Source organism: Drosophila serrata, unplaced genomic scaffold (assembly GCF_035046125.1).
Source record: "Drosophila serrata isolate PLE 108 unplaced genomic scaffold, ASM3504612v1 contig_376, whole genome shotgun sequence".
Classification (NCBI taxonomy): Eukaryota; Metazoa; Arthropoda; class Insecta; order Diptera; family Drosophilidae; genus Drosophila; species Drosophila serrata.
Genome location: NW_028257274.1, coordinates 1,202,243 through 1,227,549, shown reverse-complemented (window position 1 = coordinate 1,227,549; position 25,307 = coordinate 1,202,243). Strand labels below are relative to the sequence as shown.

Here is a 25,307-nt window from a genome sequence, read left to right as displayed (position 1 = left end):
CATTTCTGGCGAATTTCCCTCTATCGATGCCGTCTCCCTTCCATTTTCCTGCATTTTCTTTTTGTAGGTTTTCGATGTCGATGTCGATGTCGATGCCATCGTTGTCGTAGTCGTTGTCGCTGCCGTTGTCAGTGTCTCTGTGCTGTCTCATGCGGTTTTATTTTTGGTACACAATAGTCTTTGTCTGTTAGCGGGCAATGCTTATTTTTGTTTTTAGTTATTTAATTACAATTTTCTATAGTTTTATTTTTAATTTAATTCATGTTTGTCTTACGTCCCACCCGTTTCGGTAACGCTTGGCAAAACATGCGCCACAAATGCCAGAAAAAGCCGTGCAAAAAAGATTGGCAAAGATGACAAATCCTTATTGGTCCATATGTGACCCGTCTGAATACTCTTTTTTACACCAATTTCTAGGCAATAAAATGTGTTGGTTTCAGTCCTTGAAATAAGCTTAAATAATTGGTAATTAAGCATATTTTTAGGCAAGAGAATGTCATGTCTAAAGTAACCTCAGAAAATGTAATACAAAATTTAAATCAGCAGACCTAAATTCACCTCATAATCTTTACATTTTATTAATTAATAAGCCAAAATAACCTGAAAGGGCAAGGCTCCACTTCTCTGAGTCCAAATGTCTGACGAACATTATATATTCGTGGCAATAAATAGAGGATTTTGAAACGATTGCGAAATCAAAATCAGAAACAAAGACAGAGACACACGAGCGTCGTCAAAAGGCGCAGTTGGCCAAGGGAACTTTTCGGCAACTAGAAATTTACACCCAGAAAATAACATACTAAATTCAAATTAATTATAAATATTCAACATAAATATAATTATTTTAAATTATAATTTTAATCAATACAGCTTTTTATTTGTATTATTTTAAATAAATTATATTTCTTAAGACATCAATTGTTTTTCTAAATTTATTAGATACATTTTTCCCCGCTGTGTAAATATCTGGGTGTCGAAGGGGCTGACAGAGGCGAAACGGTGAGTCTTACACATGTTGTTGGACATCAGACGCTGCTTGCACGCAAGTACAGTGCGAGACATGATGGAGGGACCCCAGAACGGAGGGCAAGATTGTAGTCAAAAAACGCAACAGGCTAAAGAGCTGCCAAATGCATCAGATGCCTCTTGCCTCTGCATTTCGTTTGGGCTTTGGTCTGGCTTTTTGGATATTCCCATTGCAGTTTCTAAACAACTTGAACAGAGAAAGAAATAGGGGAATTTATTTGCAACTACCCTGATTTGGTATTATAAAATTTTACTGAATTTAAAAGCCTTAATAGGGGAGCAAATATATATTTTATAAATTAAAGTTATTAAGTTCCAGAACTCATAGGAAACTGTCCGAAAGCAAAAGTCAGTCTAAACAATATACTATGGTTTTACAAAATCTGATTTGAAATGATTTTAAAAGTACATATTCCATGAATTTCACAAGTTTTTACAATTTGTATTCAATTTACCAATAACTACAAGGTAATTATGGCATTTTTCATCAATAGATTCTTATTTTTTTCCGATGTGCCTGTGGGCCTGGTAAATGTGATGGCCAAGTCAAAGTATCTGGGTATCTGTATTTCGAGCGATCGCTTGTTGGATTTTAATTAAGAATATGTATGAGCGATGTGTGCGCGTTGCAGACTGCACATTTGCTGCTGCTGCCGCTGCACAGTGGAGCACGAACACTACTGCCCCACTGTGTCACAGTGGGTCGCATTCGCTTCGCTCTGACTTCTCAGTCTCAGTGTGTGTGTGTGTGCACTGCACATGTACATATGAACCGTAAGCGTGCGGAATGTTGTCGAGCGCGACGACAATTTGTTTCGGAAAATCGTTGGCAAAGCGCCCACTAAAACACACTAATGAAGAAAGCCAAGGCGCGATACAACACCAATACTATAAAAGAATCGGTGATAAAAAGAAACCACAATAAACAGGGTACGAGAAAAACAACAATGGTGGCCCAAGAATTCCATGACTAACCCCATGATAAAGTTTCAAAAGGGAATTATTATAATATACACGAATACATATTTATATTTTAAAAGAAATCAAGTCAAAATCTACAGTAAAAAGATCACTTCATGAGTGTAATAATCATCTAGGAATTCTTTGATAAAACCTATTAAATATTTAAATACCTCAATGTTTACATATCACAGAATGTGCTATTTTTATTTGTTTGTTTTCTAATCGGTTTGTTATATGCTTTCAGGCTCCTTGAACACCGAATTAATGAAGGTCTAAAAAGCCATGATATTCCTCTATATTATTTTTTCATTTTATTGTTAAACCTTCTGCAGGGAATTTTAATTTTAGTCAGAAGCTTGAAATTTTAATAAAATTATTAAATTGATTAAATTGAGTAATCAGATTTTTTAACGCAATATAAACTAACATAAGAACGCTTACCGAATTAAAATTAAATAATTTTTGTCTTAGTTATGAAATATTTAAACTTTAATTTTTTTAAAAGGAATTGTCATATAAAATTTTCCAATAAAATGTTTACCTTAGTTACGATTAATTACCAATAAGATCCTATAATTTAATTGTAAAATTAAAGGGTATATTATCTTCGGCTTCTCGTTGTTAGTTTCCCTTCTTGTTTTTATATTATTTTTATAGAAATTTCTAATCACAATAATCATTGTGAATTTTTAAAAGCTACCTAAATGTTTATATTGATAAAATACATGTTTATTTTCTAAATGGTTTCCCTTTCATGTTTCACTCAAACTCCTTAGAATGCCTCTGCTCTACTCCCTTTAATATTTAAATGATACATTTATGTAGATCTTCCAGCCTGATGGAATAGGAATAACAATTTGTCTATTTTTTTAAGTGGCTTGTTTTTATGTTTTCACACAAAACCACCGCTCGCACTCCCCCTTAATAAAAAGAAAAAAATAAAACGAAGAGCACGCGCAGCACTTATTACGCATACGCCCCGCTGGCCATGTCATCGGCATCAACAACCAAACACACAAGAAATTCTCATAAAAATAATATTAATAACTATGCGCAGAATTAGACAGCGGCAAACATACTTATAAACATTTTCATTTTCAATGTTAGGCCACAGTCTAAAAATAATCGTGTGTAAAATGTTAAAGACAGATTGAAAGCGGCAGGCCTCTGCCAAGGTGAGGAGGATGCAAATGGATTTCGTGGAGATTTCGTGGGCCGCTCGTGGATACTTCATATCAAAATCCAATTAAAATCATTCGCGCGCTCCGAAAATAAACATAAACTACTTTGTTATCGCACATCCGCATCAATATGAATATATATATATAGATGTATATCGCATATATACCGCGTAAATATCCGCGAATAAAGACGTATACTTTATTTAATGTTGTTGTTGTTTGTTTGCGTATAAACCAATTTCTGGCCGTTTGATTTGCCGCTCAATAAACAGCGTGAGCATCGGAGGGGACAACCCCCTATAAATGTATATAGAATCGCCCCCGTAGCACCCCCTATATATATATGTATGTTTGTGAGTACTTCAATCTTTGCTTTAGTGCCAATTAAACAGCTGTGCGCCGATCGCCCGCTAATTACCACACGTGCGACAGAGAGAGAGAGAGAGAGAGAGAGAGAGAGAGGCAACTGATGCCTTGATTTACATTTCTATTTAATTATCGAACACTTTGCCTAATGAGAACGCGCCACCCATAAACATTCGAGACCCATTCCTCGTGGAGTGCCTTGGGGCACCTAAATAGTACCACCCACCCACCATCCTTCTGCGCCATGACTTTATTTATAATTTTTATTGCACATTATGCTTAAATGGCTTTTGAGAGTTGCATTTTCTTTTGTACTCCGCTCCGTGAATTGGGTTAACAGTCCGTATAGAGTGTGGAGTGGTTTTTATGGCTTCCAATGGAAACTTTTCATTTCCTTAACTTTTCGGACTTAAAATTCGAGCAAGGGAAATGTTTTCCTGAGCTCATATTGATTTGGAAATCAATAAATGTTAAAGTAAAGTAAAGTATTTAATATTGGAAGTGGGTTAAATATTGTTTTAAATTTGTTGAAACACATTGGGTATGCATATGTTATTCTATATTATATGCATATGTTAGCTATATTTCCATGAGAGCTTAAGACTTTTGTTTCGAATCAGTTGAATTTATAATTGAAAGTTAAAGAACACATTGAATAGCTTGACAAAACGACAGTCAGAAACACCTTCTTAAGTTTTTTACATTATCTTATATTTCAATAAACTTTTACTACAATAAAAAGTCAATAAAAGCTTAAGACATTTTTGTTAACAAACAAGCAATACCTTTTCGAGAGTTTTCTAAAATATTTTTTATTTTGCAAATCAATTGCAAGTAAAAAAATATGTTTTTTACGTATTTAAATAATATACTTAATGGATAAATCACATAACGTCCCATTACTTTTAAATTCCTTTTATATTTTTAATAAATTAAGGATATATGTATGTCTGATTTCCAATGACTATTTTTATACCCTTTCAATGGGATTTTAATTTAAGTCAGAAGGATAAAACACTGTAAAGGAGTCATTTCCGACCCTATAAATCATATATATTATTGATCAGAATTAGCAGCCGCATCGATCTAGCAATGTCTGGTCGAAAAATAAAATTTTGAAATTTTTTCGATTTTCGCAAAAAATGATAAGAATGATTAACATTTTCAAAAATTGATAAAAAATCGAATTTCTTTAAATTTCAAATTAGGTATGCAGCTTTGTTAACCTAATAAAAACTAACATAGAATACCTTTCCGATTGGAAATTAATGAATTTTTGACAGAGTAATGAAGAATTTTCACTCCAAGGATATGGTAAATTCGGTTGCCCTTTTCTTGTTTCACATATGCAAATATGTTGCTGAGAAAACTAATATTAGATCTCAAATATAATAAGTACCCAGTTGAAAGCATTAAAATTAATCACATTTTGATGACATATCGTTTGAGGAATTTTCACGGATACTGGCGATAGCATCCGAAAGATACACATAGCCGCCGCCACTCGCCGAATGCTTTTGATTTGCTATAAAAATAACAATAGTTGGCTGGCACAGTAAGTGAGCATTAATTTAATGCAGAACAGAGCCAATGCTTCTCGGGCGGACAGCAAGTACAATAAAATGCCTCAGAATAAAGTCAAATTTCAAATATTTTCAAATTCTTGGTGAGTGTAATCAAATTAGTCACACAGTGAGAGACAGGCGCAGTTGACTAATGCACGCGATTTATATGGCGGCTGAGGAGGGATACGGAATGGGAATGGGAATGGGCATGAGAATAAGGTATCCTTAGCTACTTAGAGATGACAATCGGCGGCTGAAAGTGCACAAAACGCCAGGCATAAATCACAACGCCCCTGGGCTGGCTGGCTGCATACAAACATATGTGTATATATATACATATATAAAATATGTTAATTAAATAAAGACGCGCACACTCATTGGCATCCATGGGAAAGTGCCATTGCAGACGCGGACGCAGACGCGAAAACTGTGACGCCGGCCAGCCAAGCGATATCTTGGCCACAACGGACACGCCTAGTGAGAGGCGGACGACGGACGACGGCCAAGACGACCAGGACGGCGACAATGCTGCACTTTTGGCAGAAAGCAGCACACAAACCAAAAAGCCCAAAAACCAAAACCCAGCCCAGGCAGACCAATCCGAAAGGGGCGACCACGGGAATCGTATGCATTATTCACGGCAAGAAATGTCGAAATAAAACGCCAAGTTTTGCAATACGACGCATTACATGTGCTCATCATTAGAGGCAACCAGTACACACTCGTGCTATAAATACACTGTTGAAAAATAATCACATTTATTCTTATTGCAAATAGAAGATAATTGCATTGTTAATAACATTGTAAGTTTGTCACGTTATTTTGCCTTTGTCTTGATTTCCATTTGAAATGATTTATGGGGGGGGAAACCAAGGCAATTAAGTTGTGAGTCGCAGAGATCTGTAGGTTTGATAAAATGCCTTGTTGTTTATAAATGAAAATGTAATTTTTGGGAAACAATTTCCTTTAATTCTTTCGAAATTATCTACAACATATTTTAGCTTATCCCCTTTTTACTTTTAAAAATATTTTCCTGGCCATATCTAATATATTTAATATAAACATTTGCTCAAATAAGCTTCCTCAATTAATTTCAAATTAAAATATAAATTTGAAACATTTTTCCGCTGTGCATTCTTGCAACAAAAACGTCTTGTACTTTGGCACAATCGTCCACGTTTCATCTATTGTTCGGCGGCTGCCGCCCTGCCGTTGTTTGCTCATTGCTGTGGCATAAGTTCCACTTCAAAAAACATAAAATACGCGCCAGAGATATATATGTATATATTTTTAGCAATCCGCTCATTTGATTTACGATTTCATTAAATCAGCTAATGGACATTTTACCTCTCGCTCCCATACGTATTCGCGAGCGAGAATAAAGCGAAACCTGTGCGATCATCTCATCGCTCATACGCCGTGTAGGCCGAGTCCCATTCCCAGTATATCAGCGACCACCTGTCGTTGTCTGTAGCATTCGAATCCGAATCCAAATCGGAATTATAAACAGAACCAGGCAAAACAGCCGCTGTTGCCTTTGTGTCCGTTCCTGTCGGATTTGTTTTGTGATGCCGCTGCTGCCAGACATCTTCCAATTAAAAGTCTAACAATGTTGCAAGGTACCAAAAACAGATTGATATTTGCTTAAAAAGGTAGAAAATGTAAAGAATTTTTAGGATTGAGGAATGCGAGAACAAGGAATTAGAAAACATAGTTAAGGGATATTTAAGGAACATAAAAAATAATATGAACAGAATTTAAAACTGTTTGAATTCCTAACAATTTTGTAGCCTTCATTTATCTTTCTTTCGCTTTACTTATTGAAAGTTTAAGCAATGAAATTTTAACTTTATATAATTGAAGCACTAAAAATATGTTCCAAAATTAATTCATTAATTAAATTTCAAACCTATTTCTATAGAACAAAAATAGTTATTCCTCCTGCTCTGTATTAGATATTAAACAATGTATATATTGTTACATTTCCACAATGTTTAATGTATTGACCAGCTAATGCAACTTAGTATAAGTTTTCCACTTGAGTGTCCAATTAAATATGTGCCACAATTAATGTATTGATACATAATTTTCGCTATATAATTTCTGGCACAAACAAAGTGTAATTAAATCAGTCACATTAGTTTATCATTTCGTAAACGAAACTCCATCTATCTAATTGTACTGAAATGCATTGTTGCAGAATTCGAGGTATTTTCCCTTCAATTCTATCACAAAATCACATTCGATGTATGGGCGAGTGTATGTATTTTACATCAGATTATAATTAATGGATTTGTGGTTGCATTGAAATGTGAAACATAAATTTGGGGTCCTGCAAATCGGATTATCAAGAGACCGGTTGGTGGGTCATGCATTTTGCATTAAGAGAAAAGGAGACTCTACCCATCAACATTTTCAAATCAACAAAGTGTATGTATATTTTACCGCCTGATAAATATTCAACAAATTTCGTATTTCGTATTTTATTTCCACATATTTTACTGCAGGGATTTCGCAAGTGTGTATCGTGGTATGGCTCTTCGCAAGGAATTTATTCAAATTATTTTTTATGAACAGCGCCCAACCCTTGACACCACAGCCACATCGACATCGACAGGCATATCAGCTGCCGCATCCGAGATGAGATGATGTTCGCGACACACGTGCCGCAGTTGACGAAAATAAATTCGTGGCTCGGCAACCAGAAATTAATAGTTCATCAAGCAAAGGCAAACGCTGACAGATAAATGACGCGACGGCCATCGCCCGTCGAGACGCCACACGCGAAGGCAAAACAAACCAAAGTCGTACTGCGTACATATATAAATTTTCCAAAAAGGCACTGCCGCCCATCAGTGCTGTCAGATTGAACTATTTCGTTCAGACAGATTGAGTGACTTTTTTCTAAGCGATCTAAGCTGGGAAATATATATATTCTTGGGATCTTTGTCCTTAAAAATTACTTGAGTTTTTGGGGGACTAATAAGCTTTACAAGCTTATTTCCTTATATATTATTATTATTTATAGCATTTTTCTTTCGTAATTCGTAGAGATCCTTTAATAATTAAAATTAAACTATCCCTAAAAGAAATTCTTTAAAATTTTCTTTTATAAGTTCTTGTTTCTTTGGGGATTTTCTTTACTATCCCAACTTATATTTTATTGTTTATATTTTTAATCAGAACCTCGCAACGAATTGAAGGAGTCATTTCCGACCCTATAAATCATATATATTCTTCATCAGAATCAAAATCTGAATTGATCTAGCCATGTCCAGTCGAAAAATAAATTTTTTGAAATTTTTTCAAAATTTTATAAGAGGTTACATCATTAAAATTGTCAAAAATTGACAAAAATGTTAATTTTCTAAAATTCAAAATTAAGTATGCATATTTATAAGCCCAATAAAAACTAACACAGCAATGCTTTCCGAATTGAAATTAATGCATTTTTGGCCTAGTTATGAACAATTTAAAATTCCCATTTCCTACATTTTCAACCTGTTAGGGCACAACTGTCTTTCTTGTTTTTAGTGATTTTCTATCCTATTCCATTTTAAAATTTCTTAAGTTTCTTTAGTGATTTTCCAATAGATTTATTCTTTGGAAAAAAGCTCCAATTATTTTGAAATACATTCTTTCATGGCAGCACTGACGCTGTCCATTGACATTCCTCGGGCGCCTAGCTCTGGCTTCCCTTTCGACGACTACATTTAGCATGTTCTTCAAAAATTTTAGCCGGATTCTTTGCTTGTTTTGTTTTCTATTTCGTTTTTTCTTTTGTCTCAGACATGAATAATTACATTTCTAACATAACTTGACTTTCACTTTATCAGCAATAGATCAACGCAGCGGTCTCCATAAGTCATCTGTGCGGATTGCAGATCGTTCACTTTCTTTTCCCGCTTTTCCGATTTTCCCTTGACGCAACGCGGAAAGTATTACCGCATATGCCCCGATATACTTGACAAGACATCCAACGTAAAAGCCAAATAAAAATATAATAAATAAAGAAGAAATTCCTATACCTATATTACGGTGACGTCAATTGTCTATTATTTCGCTTTAGTCATAAATTTGACTGGCAGGCCACTGTTCTGTTGGTCACTGAAGGAATCGTCGTCATTAGAGCCCCCTACAAAAGAAAAACCACTACCAAAATTGGTGGAAGAGGTAGGGAGATCACGAAACGGGCTAGTTTTTGTGTGATGTGAAAAATAATTAGTTTTTCACATCAATGGGTGTGGGCTTTGAATGGGAAAAAACTAACATGAATTCGTTAATAAAAAAATATATATTTAAGGACTTCCTAATTTCCCTATTTTTTTATATATTTTACCTGCTCTTTATTTAACTCAGCTCTTTTCTTATCAATTCAAAACTGAACTAAATGAAAATCATCATATGTTTTTCTTACTCTAACATCAACAATATTGCAAATGCCAGGCCATGCAACCACAAAAAATATGGCCATATTTCCCAGAAAAAAAAAACATTGCCGACCCAATTTTTTGAAATATGTAAAGGTTTTTCCAGGAAAAACAGTTCATGGAGAATGGGGTGAGGGATTCCCATGGAATTCTGGTCAAATTTAGCCACAAACCGAAAAAGAAATATACAAAATTTCCATTAGGTTTCAAACATGTTGAGTCGGAATAACGATGCCAACGTCATTGAACTTTGAGCACAGAGATTTTTTGTTGTTATTATTGGTGTGGTTGTTGTTGTTGACTGTTGGTGGTGTTGATGTCGATGGTAATGCTAATGCTTATGCTTATGTTGTTGTTATTGTTAGTGTTTTTCGTTTTGTTTTTGTTTTTGTTGACAGTGCAAGGTACACCGATTTTTGTTTTGTTGGCAGCACGTTTCCGCCGCGTGAATTGAAACAGAAAAACTTAGCTGTGCCAATACCACACCGCACTTGTGTGGGTGTTCGAGTGAGTCTCTTTTGTGTCAGCACATATTTTAGATGCTTGTTAATACCACCAGCCATAAATAAGTTGGTTTATTTATCACACCCGGGGAGGGGAGGGAGTCATCATCAAAACATCATCGTTATAACGATCATCATCGCATAGCACAACATTAGGCGCCAGCAAAAGGGTTTTTTTTTTTTGTTAGATAATAATAATCCTTAGAATCTTGTGACCTTAATTTAAAACTGAATATTTAATATATATTTTTTTATAATTTGAAATACTTCGGAGCCAGAGGTATTATGTAAATACTAATCATTTAAAAATTAATCTGACAGTCTACAAATAATAAAATTTTAAAGTTTTTTAAAGTTTTCTTGGCATATTACATGGAAAAAAATAATAAACTGATTCAAGATTCCAACAAGAACCTCTCAAGATCTAAGAATTACCATTTCCAAACAAACTCAAAAGAGTTAATTACCCGAACTTTGCCTTATTTATTGGTTAGTCTTTGGTTAGTATTAATACAACAACGCAAATTTCAATGAAAACAATAAACTTGAAATCAAACTTTAGCAAGGTGTATACAGAGAGAGATAGACAGAGTCACGAAATAGCAGAGTTTTCCCTGTAAATGTGTGTGTGTGTATTTTCGTTTTTATTAGCTTTTCGGCTTACCGATCGATCGGGGGCTGCATTTGCGTTGTACGCCGCGTCCCACGGTGCGTATGATGAATGTTGATTGTCGTCGTCGTATCCGTCTCCGTTGCTCCTTGAATCGGGCTCACTAATCTGCGGCTATAGCTTTTTCTCTACATACGTGAGGAGGAGCGGTATAATACATAGGCTCTGGAGGTGTGGGTTCACGTATATGCCAGTGCCTGCGGGCGTTGGTATCTGTGACATTGAATCGCTATTCCTATTCTTTCTCTCTCTCTCTTGTTTCCTCTGATTGTAGTTGTTGTTTTATTTGGCTTTTCTTTTAGATTTTCTTTTTGTTGACTTCTTTGTTGTATTTCACACACACGAACGCACAAGACGATGGGCCAGGGGCAAGCGGGCGGACATTTTCCGCCTCGATTTCACATGCTTCCCATCTTTATGTACACACACGCACGCTTAGACTCAGGTCACGCCTCGCTCTGGCTGCTATTCTACCAAACTATATAGTTGTCTCTCTGTCCCTTCTTCTCGAGGCGTTTTTAGTTTTAAAAGTCGTGGTTTACATTAGTTTAGGGTTGATTCTTTGTAAAGAGGACGGCTTGACACGCTTTTTTCGATTACATCTAAACATCTTACTGTTGGGTGAAACGAGGTCAATGTTAAGATGGGGGAATCCCAGAAACTGATTATCCCGAAATGCAGATTGAAGAAAAGATAGCTTCAAGATGCTGGGGTTTCTATTTATCTTTCGAATTTCGGAAGTACTTTATTATCGGAGTTAGGTTTGAGTACTTTTTATTCCAATTTGTCAGGAAAATGCTCTCTCAAGTCAATTGCTAAGGGTGAGTTTATTGTTATTTATAAATTGGTTCCGTTTTATATACCATTTACATTAATATATCTTAAACGAATGTAGTTTAAGATATGTATATTTAACACACTGACTTTAATTGATTTCTTTTAAAATAGATATACATTTTGTCAGACAAAATCTCAAACAATAGTAATTATGTATCTTGGAAATATTCGGACTTTTCTGCGAAACAATGTATAACAAGTTTCTGGGACTCCCCTTTATTGCTTTAACAATGCCCTAAGAATTGATGTGTTCTTTTCACTCCCCCCAAAATATGTATCTTTTGAAAGTTACTCAGAATTTAATTGGCTTTATTATCGCTTTTCGGTATTTCTTAGCTGCACTTGTTCACTTCGGTTTTGGCTTTATGTAATTGCTCTGCTTCATTAAACAGTTTATGAATTCTTATTTGTGCTTTGCTGTTCTGTTTTTCTGCTTCCCTTCCACCTCCACCCACCCGCCGTGTTTCGACTTCAGTGCATTCTTCGTTATTACAATATAAAACACATTTTTGTTACTTGGCCAACAACTTTGGCCATCTGCAATAACAAGACCGAAGGAGCGAAACAAAAAAAGAAGAAAACGGAAAATAATATAAAAAAGGCAGAAACGCTTGCTTCGGGCTTCTCGTTTTAGAACAAAAAAAAAAGTAGAAGAAGAAAGCTTTTAAGAACTGTGGGCCGTTCTTGGGAAATTACTTAAGTTTTCAATGCGTTTTACTCAATTTGACTTTGGGTCGTTGCTGCCGACTTGCCTTCTATCTACCGCTGGGCTCTCATCCCCTTTCCCTTTCCCTTCCCCTTCCCCTACCTCCCTCCCCCCCTGGCGACTGTTGTCAGAATTGGCGCATTAAGCGCAAAAAATAAAGCGAGAAACAACAACCAGAAAGGGAGAAAGGCCAAAACCCAGAAGCGCCCTAAAGTGGGCTGCCAGCTAACCGAGTTTTTGGAGCCTTATCGCTCAGGCCGTATTAAATAATACGCTACAAAGCAGTGGCTTAGGCAGAATACTAACCAAAAGGGGGGACTTGGGAAAGTGATAGATCAAATATAAATGTAATGGATTTTATATAATTATATCAGAAATATAATTGAAACAGCTAATTGGTAATGAATTATAAGAAATTACACTCAATTGAAACATTATTTTGAATAAATATTCCTTGTGGCTTATTAATTTTTTAAATTGTATACTATAAAGCCCCAAAGTTACTTCGATTTTTTGTAATACTTGACTTTCGTTAAAGTTTGTATCCATTACAAGGCTCAACCCCTAAATATGTAGCCCTTTTTGCGGTGCGCCTATGCCCCTATGTATGTATTAGAGAGGGGGCGGAGCACATAAGGAGAAGTCAAAATAAATCGATAAATTCTACATAGATACACAGCATCACAGGCACAGCGGCAACACCAACGACGGTGGGCAATAAACAGCCTACGAATGGCAGTAGCAAAAACAACATCGGCAGCAGCAGCAGCAACAACAACAAAAGCTGGATAAAATGTTTTTCGTTTGCCTCCTTGAATTGTCCTTTCACCGCCCAACGCCCACCGCCCATCGCCTACCGCCCAGCACATCCAGCTTCTCATTCAGAGAACCGAATGCGAATACGAATACGAATACGAATACAAATACGAATGGCGAGCCTCGTTCGTTTATTCGCACGCCTGAATGTCTGCCAGTTCGCAATGGGTGTGTGTGTGGTTGTATGAGTGTATCTCGTGTGCCTCGGCAGCTGTATCTGTATCTGTGTATCTGCATCTGTTGTTCTGTACTCCACATCTCGCTTCGTTTACTTTGCGCGTAAGCAGGTACACACACACACACACTCCTACAGTTTGGTTGGGAAAAATCAATTAAAATTTAACGCACGTCCACAGGACTCGAGCTTCCTTGAGATTCTGTACGAATCCCCCATCATATACCAAATCCGAGGACAATCGTAAAAATACGCCTGCCATTTCAATGGCAATCGCGGCCACCTTAGCAGGCAATTTAATTTGTCTAATTTGAATTTTAATTAAAAACTTTTACGGGTTCAATAACTTGCAAACAGCAGCAGTAGCAAAAAAAATAAAAAAAGGTAAAGAATGAAAGTAAACAACAATATTCAAATGGCTTAAAGGGAACGCTTTCTGGCTGGCTCATTTCCATGTAACAGCTGTCTGTCACTCCCGAGAAACGGGGGAAATATTCAGCCTCCTTCAGAAGGAGGTGTCTAAAAATTGTTATTCACTTTGTTGCCAAATTAAGTTGAACTTTCTCTGTATCGGTGTGAAAGTGTGTGCGGGTATTTTGTGTGACTTTTTAATTGCCAACGCAAAGACTTGAATGAAATTGAGCCAGGTGAACCCCTAAGAAACTTTTTAAACTGGGCTTAAAGCTACTTAAAAGAGCTCTTGGATCATTTTGGCACCAGTCAAGAGTGTATTTCCTCATTCTTGAAAATTGTTTATCCCAAAAGCTAAACGAAATCAGTGCATTCCATCGATGTAAACACACAAATCCTTCATATTTTTCAAGATTCACAAATCTCTCGCCAGCGACAGGCACTTTCAATCTGGCAAATTGATGGCCTCTAATTACACACGCAGTGTGCATAATATATATATAGTGACATATCCACAGTCCCATAGACTTTAGCACATGCCTACTTATTCCACATATATGTACACCCATGAATCATCATCGAATGACCATAAAGTCATTGGACACCACAACTCCACACGAGTTCGACAGTAGAATAAACACAAGTCCCCAGTAGTAGACTAAACAATTTTATTGTCTAAACATCCTTTCCTATTTGTCGCGTTCACACGCTCAAAGTTCGGACCCGTTAGCTCGAAAACAAAATTATCAAATTTCAAAAGAGCACTTGTATCCAAGAGCGAATGCACTTGAATCCAAGAGAAATTAAATAATCAATTAAGCTCTCTCTTAGAATCTTTCGAAATCAATCAAGATCCACAAAAGCTCGAAACCGAGGTTTGATCGTCACCCATCCTAGTTCAATAAGTTGAGTTCAGTTTGAGACACGAAATTATTCGGTCGGTGTTCTTCATACATACAAATATCTTGTAACTTATTTTGGTTAAATAAAAATAAAATATATTTTTTTTAACTTACAAAATAACAAGTATTTAATTGGCGCAGTCGGTAGGATCAAAAATTAAAATAATCCTTTCAGTACGGTATTGGTCAACTTAAAGGATAAGCTATACAACTAGCTATCCAGACCAACGAATTGATATAGTGATTAAAAAATTGATCCGCAAAAGAATCTACGTGCAAGTAGTATTCTAAATCGAAAAAATCCCGTGCGGTCGGAAATAAAATTCAAACTCGAATTTTTAATTCTGTGACTTTTAATACAACCAAACCAAAAAATCCCGTGTGGTCAGAAATAAAGTTCAAATCCGAATTTTTAATTCTGTGACTTTAAAATAAAACAAAACCAAAAATGGCAACAGTGCAACAACTCTCCGAATTACACCTAAATCAATTGCTGCACCAAATTAAGGAGCTGCATTATTATGATGGCACACCAGGGAAACTTTCAATATTCATCAACCAGGTGGATCAGCTGCTAAGTCTGTACCCAACACAAGATAATCGGCAAGCTCACATAATCTACGGCGCTATAAAACGAGTTATAGTGGACAACGCCTTAGAAGCAGTAATCCAAGCAGGAGCAACAACATGGAGGGAGATCCGAGAAGCCCTTTCTACTTCGTTCAAGGATCACAGGCCATATGTAACACTGATGAAACAACTGGAGGAGACATCATATTCAGGAAGTATCAGTAAGTTTATCCAGATGCTGGAAGCACAGCATCGTAATATCTTCGATAAGCTAGAACTAGAATGTAATCCCGTAATTAAGAGCAATTATTCCGATATGCTAAAATGGACTATCAAGTCTACTATCGATAAGAAACTACCAGATCGAATGTACATGTCGTTGGCTCGCAAGGATATTGACACTATCCCAAAGTTGAAACAAGCCACTATGGAACTTGGTCTTTATGACGCAAATCCAGAAGATATGTATTTTCAAAAATCTCACGATAATAATCGCAGGAATAAGGGAAATAAAAATTTAAATAATAATCAAAGATATTACAATAACAAACACAACACAAATTCTTATTATTCGTCTACGTATCAAAACAATAATCAAGCCAGTAACTCGAATCGAAACACCCAGAATCGAAATAATTCTACTATTGTTGACCCACAAGTCTATCACAATTTTAGGAACAAGTTAAATCAAGGTAGGCAGAATAATCCATTAAACCATCAGCCCTCTACTTCACACCACCCGAGTAGTAACGGTCCCGTTAAAAGACAAAGAGAAAGTAGTAGCGGACAGACTAAAATGGAGGTAGATGTAAATTTTCATCAAACTGCCTCGGAAATCTCGGACACGGGAGAAGAGGTAGAATCAGTCCATATGTAAGAATTACATATGAGAACAATCTTTACAAAGGTATGATTGACACAGGTTCGTCCATCAATATCATTAGGGAGAATTTTGCAAATTTGAAGGAAACTAAAGAAAACCTCAAGGTATACACAATTAAGGGTCCAATAATACTAACGAAAAGCATAATGATTAAACCCAATGTAGTATGTCCGTTCGAACAAAAGTTCTATGTGCATAATTTTTCTCAAAAATATGATTTCCTGTTAGGTCGTCAATACTTAGAAGATACCAAAGCAAAGATTGATTATGAGAAGGAGACTGTAACCTTAGGTTCAAAAACCTATAAATTCAGATACGAGGATGAGAAGGGCGAGACCGCATCAACTAGATGCCTTGACCCAATCAAAAAGGGCGAGACCGCATCAACTAGATGCCTTGACCCAATCAAAAAGGGTGAGACCACACTAAAAAAGTGTCCCAGTCTAAAAGACAAAAAGGTTAACCCCAAAATCAAACAAAAAGTGGAGAAGACCGCACCCCTAAAGTGCCTTACTCCCAAAAGCAGTAAAGATGCTGAGGATTCAGATGCAATGCAATCCAATCCTACATCGATTACTGACGAAACAATTAACTTCGCGATCAATAATGAATTACGCGAATGTAACGAGTTTAGGCTCGAACACCTCAATGTTGAAGAAAAGGAATGTTTAAAGAAGGTCCTATATCAATATAGAGACATTCAGTACAGAGAAGGTGAGAATTTGACTTTCACTAGTACCATTAAACACGTTATCCAAACTCAACATGAAGATCCGGTTTATCGCAAACCATATAAATACCCCCAGAGTGTTGATCAGGAGGTAAATAAACAAATTAAGGAAATGATAGAGCAGGGCATTATCCGAAAATCTAAGTCCCCCTATTGTTCACCCATTTGGGTAGTTCCAAAGAAGGCAGACGCCTCAGGTAAACCGAAATTCAGATTAGTAGTCGACTATAGGAATCTTAACGAAATAACAATAAATGATAAATTTCCGATTCCTAGAATGGACGAAATACTTGACAAACTGGGAAGATGTCAGTATTTTACTACTATCGATCTAGCTAAAGGTTTTCATCAAATTCAGATGGAGGAAAAGTCTATTGCAAAAACAGCGTTTTCAACCAAACATGGGCATTACGAATATACCCGCATGCCCTTTGGCCTTAAAAATGCACCAGCAACTTTTCAGAGATGCATGAACAACTTGTTAGAAGATTTAATCTACAAGGATTGTTTGGTATACTTGGATGATATCATAATTTACTCCACTTCATTGGAGGAACATATTTTATCATTGAAGAAAGTCTTTGGAAAATTAAGGGACGCGAATTTAAAATTGCAATTAGATAAATGTGAGTTCATGAGGAAGGAAACAGAATTCCTAGGACACATTGTCACCACCAACGGAATTCGGCCTAACCCAAACAAAACGAACGCAATCACAAAATTCCCATTACCAAAAACTCCTAAACAAATAAAATCATTTCTAGGATTATGTGGATTCTATCGCAAGTTCATTCCTAACTTTGCTAAGGTAGTTAAACCTATGACCCTAAAGTTGAAAAAAGGAGCGGTAATCGACACCAAATGCAGAGATTATGTAGAATCATTTGAAAAACTAAAGGTATTGATAACTTCAGACCCGATTTTAATCTACCCTGATTTCTCAAAACCCTTTTCCTTAACAACTGATGCTAGCAATATAGCAATTGGAGCTGTTTTGTCACAAAACCATAAGCCCGTATGTTACGCAAGCAGAACGCTAAACGAACACGAAATAAACTATGCTACTATCGAAAAAGAATTGTTAGCTATAGTTTGGGCAACTAAATATTTTAGGTCATATCTATTCGGAAGGCCATTTGAAATATTAAGTGATCACAAACCATTGGTGTGGCTTAACAACATAAAGGAACCTAACATGAAACTACAAAGGTGGAAAATCAAATTGAATGAATTTGATTACAAAATTAAGTATCTTCCAGGCAAAGAAAATTATGTAGCGGATGCTCTTTCCCGCACAGTAATAGAGGAAGCCATGGTTGGCGAAATTGCTGATAGCATGGATGCAACAATTCATAGCGCTGCTGAAGATAACTTAAATTACATCTCTATCACCGAAAGACCCCTAAACTATTTCTCCAGACAAATAGAAATGGTAAAAGGAGATGTAGACGCAGTTAACACGAGTCATTACTTTCAGAAATTAAAAATTAAAATCACATATAAAGAAATGACAGTCGAGTTAGCTAAAAACCTCATCAAGGAATATTTTTGCACAAAGAAAAGCACTATTTATTTCCCAGATGACGGCGACTTTCTAATATTCCAAAGGGCATATATCGAAATCATAAGCCCTAATTGTTTCACAAAATTGCTGCGATGTACTCAGAAGTTAACTGATATTCTGACGTATGCAGAATTTAAAGATCTAATCTTAAAGAAACATAAGGAACTTTTACACCCAGGTATAGAAAAAACCATTAATTGGTTTAAAGAAGAATATTACTATCCTGACAGTCAGAAACTCATTCAGAATATTATCAATGAATGTGAAGTTTGCAATATAGCTAAAACTGAACATAGGAATACAAAACTTGTATTCGAAACGACACCCGAAGTCCTAAACGCTAGAGAAAAATACGTGATCGATTTTTATCTAACCGGGAACCAAATCTTCCTATCCTGCATAGATATCTATTCGAAATTTGCTACCCTAATCGAAGTAAAGAGTAGAGATTGGCTAGAAGCAAAAAGAGCCCTCATGAAGATATTTAATGACATGGGAAAACCGCAAGAAATAAAAGCAGATAAAGATTCAGCGTTTATGTGTATAGCATTGCAAAACTGGCTAAAATCAGAAGGTGTAAATATAACCATCACAACAAGCAAAAACGGTGTATCCGATATAGAAAGATTCCATAAGACAGTAAATGAGAAGCTGAGAATTATTGGTAGTGAACAAAATATAGAAGATCGATGCACAAAATTTGAAACGATCCTATACGTTTATAATCACAAAACAAAGCACAATACCACCAAAAGAACTCCAGCAGACATTTTTCTATACGCAGGTAGCCCCGATTTTAACGTACAACAAAACAAAATTAACAAAATTGACCAGCTAAATAAAAACAGACATAGTTATGACATTGATACGAAATACAGGCAATCACCATTAGTCAAAAGTAAGGTGACCAACCCGTTTAAGAAAACAGGTCAGATTAGACAAGTGGATGATAAACACTTCGAGGAAACAAACAGAGGCAGGAAAATCGTACATTACAAGTCCAAGTTCAAAAAACAAAAGAAAATTAACAAAAGTAAATACGATAATTCCAGACCCGTCGAAGAAGATTAAAAGATGCCCCGTATCCCCCATAATGATTATAAGTCTGGCAATCATCGCTCTCATCACCGTAGTCCAAGGCAATAGCATAGAAGTAAACACAATAAGTGCTAAAAATGGATACCTATTATTTCAGACAGGAGTTACGGAGATACCCACGAGTTACGAATATCATTACTTAAGCATAAACATAACTAAAACCATGTTAATGTTTGAAAACTTGTTGGATGAAGCGAAACATTTTCCTGACGTAATCCAAATAGATTACTTAGTTGAAAAACTAAAAAGGGAAATAAATGGTTTGAGAATAATCAAGAGAACCAAACGAGGTCTAGTAAATATTGTAGGAACAGCATACAAATATTTATTTGGCACACTAGATCAAGACGACAGAGATGAGTTAGAAAGCAAAATTAATAACTTGTCAGAAAATTCCGTTCAGAATCATGATTTGAATATGATTATTGATGTAATTAACAGCGGGATAGATATCATTAACAAATTGGAAATTGAAAACGAAAAACAACAACAGGTAGCAGTACTTATTTTCAATTTACAACAATTCACTGAGTATATTGAAGACATAGAAATGGGTATGCAACTCACGAGACTGGGAATTTTCAATCCGAAATTACTTAAGCATGATTATTTAAAGCAAGTAAATTCCGAGAAAATGCTAAAGATTAAAACATCCACTTGGCTAAAAACAGATACAAACGAAATTTTAATAATTTCCCATGTTCCTACTGAGATAACAAAAGTCCCAATATTCAATATAGTTCCATATCCTGATGAGTCCAACTACATCCTTACTGAATCCATATTTGATAAGTTTTATATTTACGAAGATAAGGTCTATAATACACACACAGGTAAACCTATTTTCGATAAGTGTTTAATAGGCATTATTAAACAAGAACCTACTGAATGTAAATACACTAAAACACACAAAGATTTCCAAATCAATTATGTTGAACCAAACATATTAGTCACTTGGAACATTCCGGAAACAATTGTTAATCAAAATTGTATCAACAATAGAGTTTCTATACATGGAAACAACATTATTAAAATAAAGAATTGTACTATGCAAATAGATGAATTCATAATTTCAAACAACCTTGCAGATTTTACACAGTCAATTTATATTGTAAACAACATTACCAAAATAGAACCTTTGGCATACATCCAGACAAGAGATATAATTGAATCCCATGTAAAATATTACAGCATGTTTCAAATCATATGTCTTACATCCTTTGTTATTACAATCCTAAGTTTAATATTGTATGTCAGTTATAAATTTAAGAGTATACCTAAGAAACTCATTGTTAAATATAAGAAAACACAAGAAGAACAACCGATCCCGGAACAAATTGTAAATGATCAGATCATACCGGAAAATAACATTATGATTTATCCCACGTTATCCGCCTGAGGACAGGCTAAATTCAAAGGTTGGGGGAGTGACATATCCACAGTCCCATAGACTTTAGCACATGCCTACTTATTCCACATATATGTACACCCATGAATCATCATCGAATGACCATAAAGTCATTGGACACCACAACTCCACACGAGTTCGACAGTAGAATAAACACAAGTCCCCAGTAGTAGACTAAACAATTTTATTGTCTAAACATCCTTTCCTATTTGTCGCGTTCACACGCTCAAAGTTCGGACCCGTTAGCTCGAAAACAAAATTATCAAATTTCAAAAGAGCACTTGTATCCAAGAGCGAATGCACTTGAATCCAAGAGAAATTAAATAATCAATTAAGCTCTCTCTTAGAATCTTTCGAAATCAATCAAGATCCACAAAAGCTCGAAACCGAGGTTTGATCGTCACCCATCCTAGTTCAATAAGTTGAGTTCAGTTTGAGACACGAAATTATTCGGTCGGTGTTCTTCATACATACAAATATCTTGTAACTTATTTTGGTTAAATAAAAATAAAATATATTTTTTTTAACTTACAAAATAACAAGTATTTAATTATATATATATATTTCGATATATCCCATATAGATCCCGTTTGGCTTTTACAGCGTCGACAATGTAAATAAACAACCTGCAAAAATTGCACATGACTCTGCCAATATTTGAATGTTCAGCGGGGCATCTACATATGATACCGGGGACTGCCCCAAAAGAGGCAAGTCCGCATCCACCCACAGCGACACCCCCTGCCACTCATAAATACACACCCCCTCGAACACACACTCGCTGCCTGTATGCTTGATTTATTTTCAATCTTTGTAGGATGTTGTAAAATATTTTAACGACAGCAATTTTGCCCGCTCGCGGATGATATTAAATTTGGTGCCATTGGCCATAATATAAAAATTGTAATGGCAGTTCTATTTATTTGCTCGTTCATATATATTTTATATGTTAGATATTTTTACCCGGCGGGCCCTATTTTTATAGAATTTTAATTCGTTTCGATTTTGATTAATAACACGCAAATTTAAACACGTCCTTGAGGTGGTGTTCAATCATCGAGAGGCGACCGAATGACAGTATGTCCTGAATCGGACTAAAAGTACAGCATCAGAAGGGTCCGGGAGAAGCCCATAAATTGCGATGCAGCATTTCGTTGTCATGGTTATATCCCGGGAACCGCTCCATCGATCCCGATTGCATATCTGCATGTCTAAAATTAGACTCAGCTCCCTGCCAACCATTCCTCGTCTACTGGCTAAAGTTTGTTGTGCACTTCGCAGTTGAAGTGGGGGTGTAAACGAGGTAAAAAGAATGTTTTCATTCATTGAGGGATTATTTGGGGTTTTCAGGTTAATATTTGTATACCTCACATACCACGGCTGCGTATTAAGCGGCATATTAACATACAAATAAAGAAGACAGTAAGTAAGACAGTAAGGGAAATATAGTTTACCCCTATGGTTTGTACACAACATTTTAATGTTTTAAACTCTTCAACTTATTATCGGTCTTTGTTTTTGTTCTAGCTTTTTTTGGTAATTTATAAGATTTTTTTTATCAAAAATTCACGAAAAGTTAGCCTGTGTAATCAAAACCCTGTAAAGTATGCAACACTTTTGGCAATGGCCGAATATCTAGCAGGTATTTCGGTATTTCAGACTTTGTGCTCTAAATTAAATAACAAAAACTCTTGGTTTGTAAAGAAATGTTATATATGTTTTATAAAGAAAAGCAACTTTCCATTTTAGAATGTTATTTAGGCCTGTTTAAGGGCTTTGAAACCCCTTAAGTTCTCTTTACTATTTTTATCCTTGCAGATTATTATAATTTCAGTCACAATTTTTTAAATATGTCCAGGAGTCATTTTCGACCCTATGAACCATATATATTCTTGATCAGCATTAACAGAAGAATCTTTCTAGCCATCTCCGTCAGAAAAATACATTTTTCCAAAATTTTCAATTTTTGCAAAAAGAGGAAAATGTTCAAAAATTTACAAAAAATTGAACTTCTTCAAATTTTAAATTGAGTATGCTGATTTGTTAACCTAATATTAACTAGCATTGGAGTGATTTCCAATTTAAAATTAATGCTTTTTTGGCTTAGTTATGAATTTTTAAACTTTGATTTATCCAACAACTTGTCAAATAAAAATATTTATAAATATCGATTTATAGAATGCGAATATTTCAAGCCAATTTATGATCGACTCCCGATTCTATACATTATTTCGATAGTAAACTACAAGTGTACATAAACTTCGTCCTCTCGAAATTAGTTTGTTTAGTTTTGAAACCTATTTTAAAGTTCCAATAAACTGAAACTATAAATTCTATAAATAATTCAAGTTTCCTTTAAATACTTTTTGAATGTTAAGACTTTTTGAATTGGATAATAAATTACCTAAAACCCCAATGCTTTGTGTATATAACTAATCCTTTTTCGCCGTGTGGCAAACTATAAATAGCAAAATGAATTGCTTTGATGACATTCAACTTTCGGTCGGTTTGTCAACGGCTAAGTGCCGTAAAATGGGTGAAGGTCAGCGCTGCAATGCGCTGGATGGATGGCCTCCGCCCTGAGAGCCTCATCCGCGTCCTCCTCATCATCATTTAGCATTGGTGGTGTTGCTGGAGGAGAAGGAAGGCCATTAACAATATGTGGCGGCCTCAAAATCAGCAACTGCAGCGAAGGTGAGCAAACACACACACGCACACACACACATGCACGTAAGAGCGGCTGCGACACAGAGATACACCGCAAATACATTCAGATATGTGTATGTATGTATGCCAGGAAGCACACATACGCAGTGTGGGCCAAGCTACCAAAACAACCCCCGCCCAGCCGCCAGTGGTCATGTTTACTCAAACTCAAACACAAATGCTTTCATAATTTCTCATACACACACAGAAACACTGTCAGCACACACACACACACCGCACACACACAAATACATGCATAAATCTTCAGATGGCGCCATTTCACTCCTTTGGCGAACTATAAAAGCCAGCCAGCGTCTGCTGGCAAGCTCCTCCAGTAACATCAATGTTTTGCTTGTTGTCGTTTGCTTTTCCATTCCGAGCAACCATCCCCCCCCCACGAACTCCCCAGCCCCAAGCGCAGCTCCTCACCTCCCGCCCCCCGGGGCCAGCATCCCTCCAATTACTCACACATTCAACGAGCACTCATTTAAACGAAGCACCCAACGCTTACAGCATAACGTCAAAGTTAACTCGCTGCTGGAGCGTGTGCTTTTGGGGGTTGGGTGTGGGTTGGGTTTCCCGTCCTCCCTTCCAACCCCCCAAAGAGCAAGTGAGCCAGGAGATGGAGATGGAGATAGAACGATAGAGAGAGAAAGGAACAGAGAGATAGAGAGAGAGAGAACGAGAGCGGTCGTGCGTTCGTGACATCCGTTCGTGCGTCCCGCATCGCGCATCCTTTTGCCACTCCGGCTCTCTGGCAACAATGCTCACTGATGATGTACAATGGGCCGGAATGGCGAAATCATCAAATTAAATAAAGTGAATTTCATGGAAAACATGATTTGAAGAAATAATCGAATTGTTTCCAAGAATCTTCATTGAATACCGAATAATAATTCAACAGTTCCGGAGAATGGCCTTACAAAATTAAACCTAAAATTATTGTTAATCGAAATATAAACATACAAAAATGTTAAATTATTTACAGAAGTAAAATTAATATAAGCAATTTGGATGGTGGATTTGAGAAAGCGTTTTATAAATAACTGTTTAAAACATGATTTATATTAAATTCAAATTCGAAACTAACTTAAGAAATGTGTTGATAAGGATATTTGGATGTGGCTACTAAATATTGACAGCAAAAATCTTAGAGAACGAATCCAGAATCTAGTACTTGTCAATGTAGACGAATTTTACAGAATTTAAAAAAGCGTTTCAACAGAATTTTATGTTTCGGAATAAAAGAATTTATAAATTTTTAATAATAATAATTGAAGGTGAATGCAGTGAATAAAGTCTGAATGTTTAAAAAGGGGATTCCTATTTAATATCTGTGATTCTCACATTTTTTAGGCTATACCTTTTAAAGTTAAGACCAAGATTCCATATGCATAAAGGAGCCATCACGTTTTTATCAGTATCATTTGATGCTAATAAACTTAAACATTCAGTAAAATAATCTTTTCCCCGCTAAACCCCATTGAGTGCAACTCATGCGGTAAGTGCGCCGATGCTGCAGAGGTCCCTTGTGTGCTTTAACCTTTACGACCAAACTTTATCAAGGAATTTAAATTCAAAATATTTTTTTTTCGTATTTTAAACTTTCTGAAAACACACCACTGTACAACATACACCCACACACCCCCTCACACACACACACATGCTTACAACTCATTATTGGTACATTGTAGTGGCATTGTCAGATACGGGTACATTCCATTAAAGCGTTCCGAATGTTGTTACGGAATTGACACAGTGTGCAATCGTCCTTTGGCATCCTCCGATCCCATCCTC

General features: G+C 36.0%; 1 protein-coding gene across 2 annotated transcripts in view; it reads right to left on the bottom strand.

Moving 5' to 3' along the window:
* The window catches only part of LOC110190665 (uncharacterized), a 47,746-nt gene that overhangs the window by 20,761 nt on the left and 1,678 nt on the right, over positions 1-25,307 (bottom strand). For both annotated transcript variants that reach the window (XM_086839535.1, XM_086839534.1), the window contains exon 2: positions 10,699-11,318. The gene's annotated coding sequence lies outside the window, so the exon portion shown is untranslated. The remainder of the gene's footprint in view (positions 1-10,698; positions 11,319-25,307) is intronic.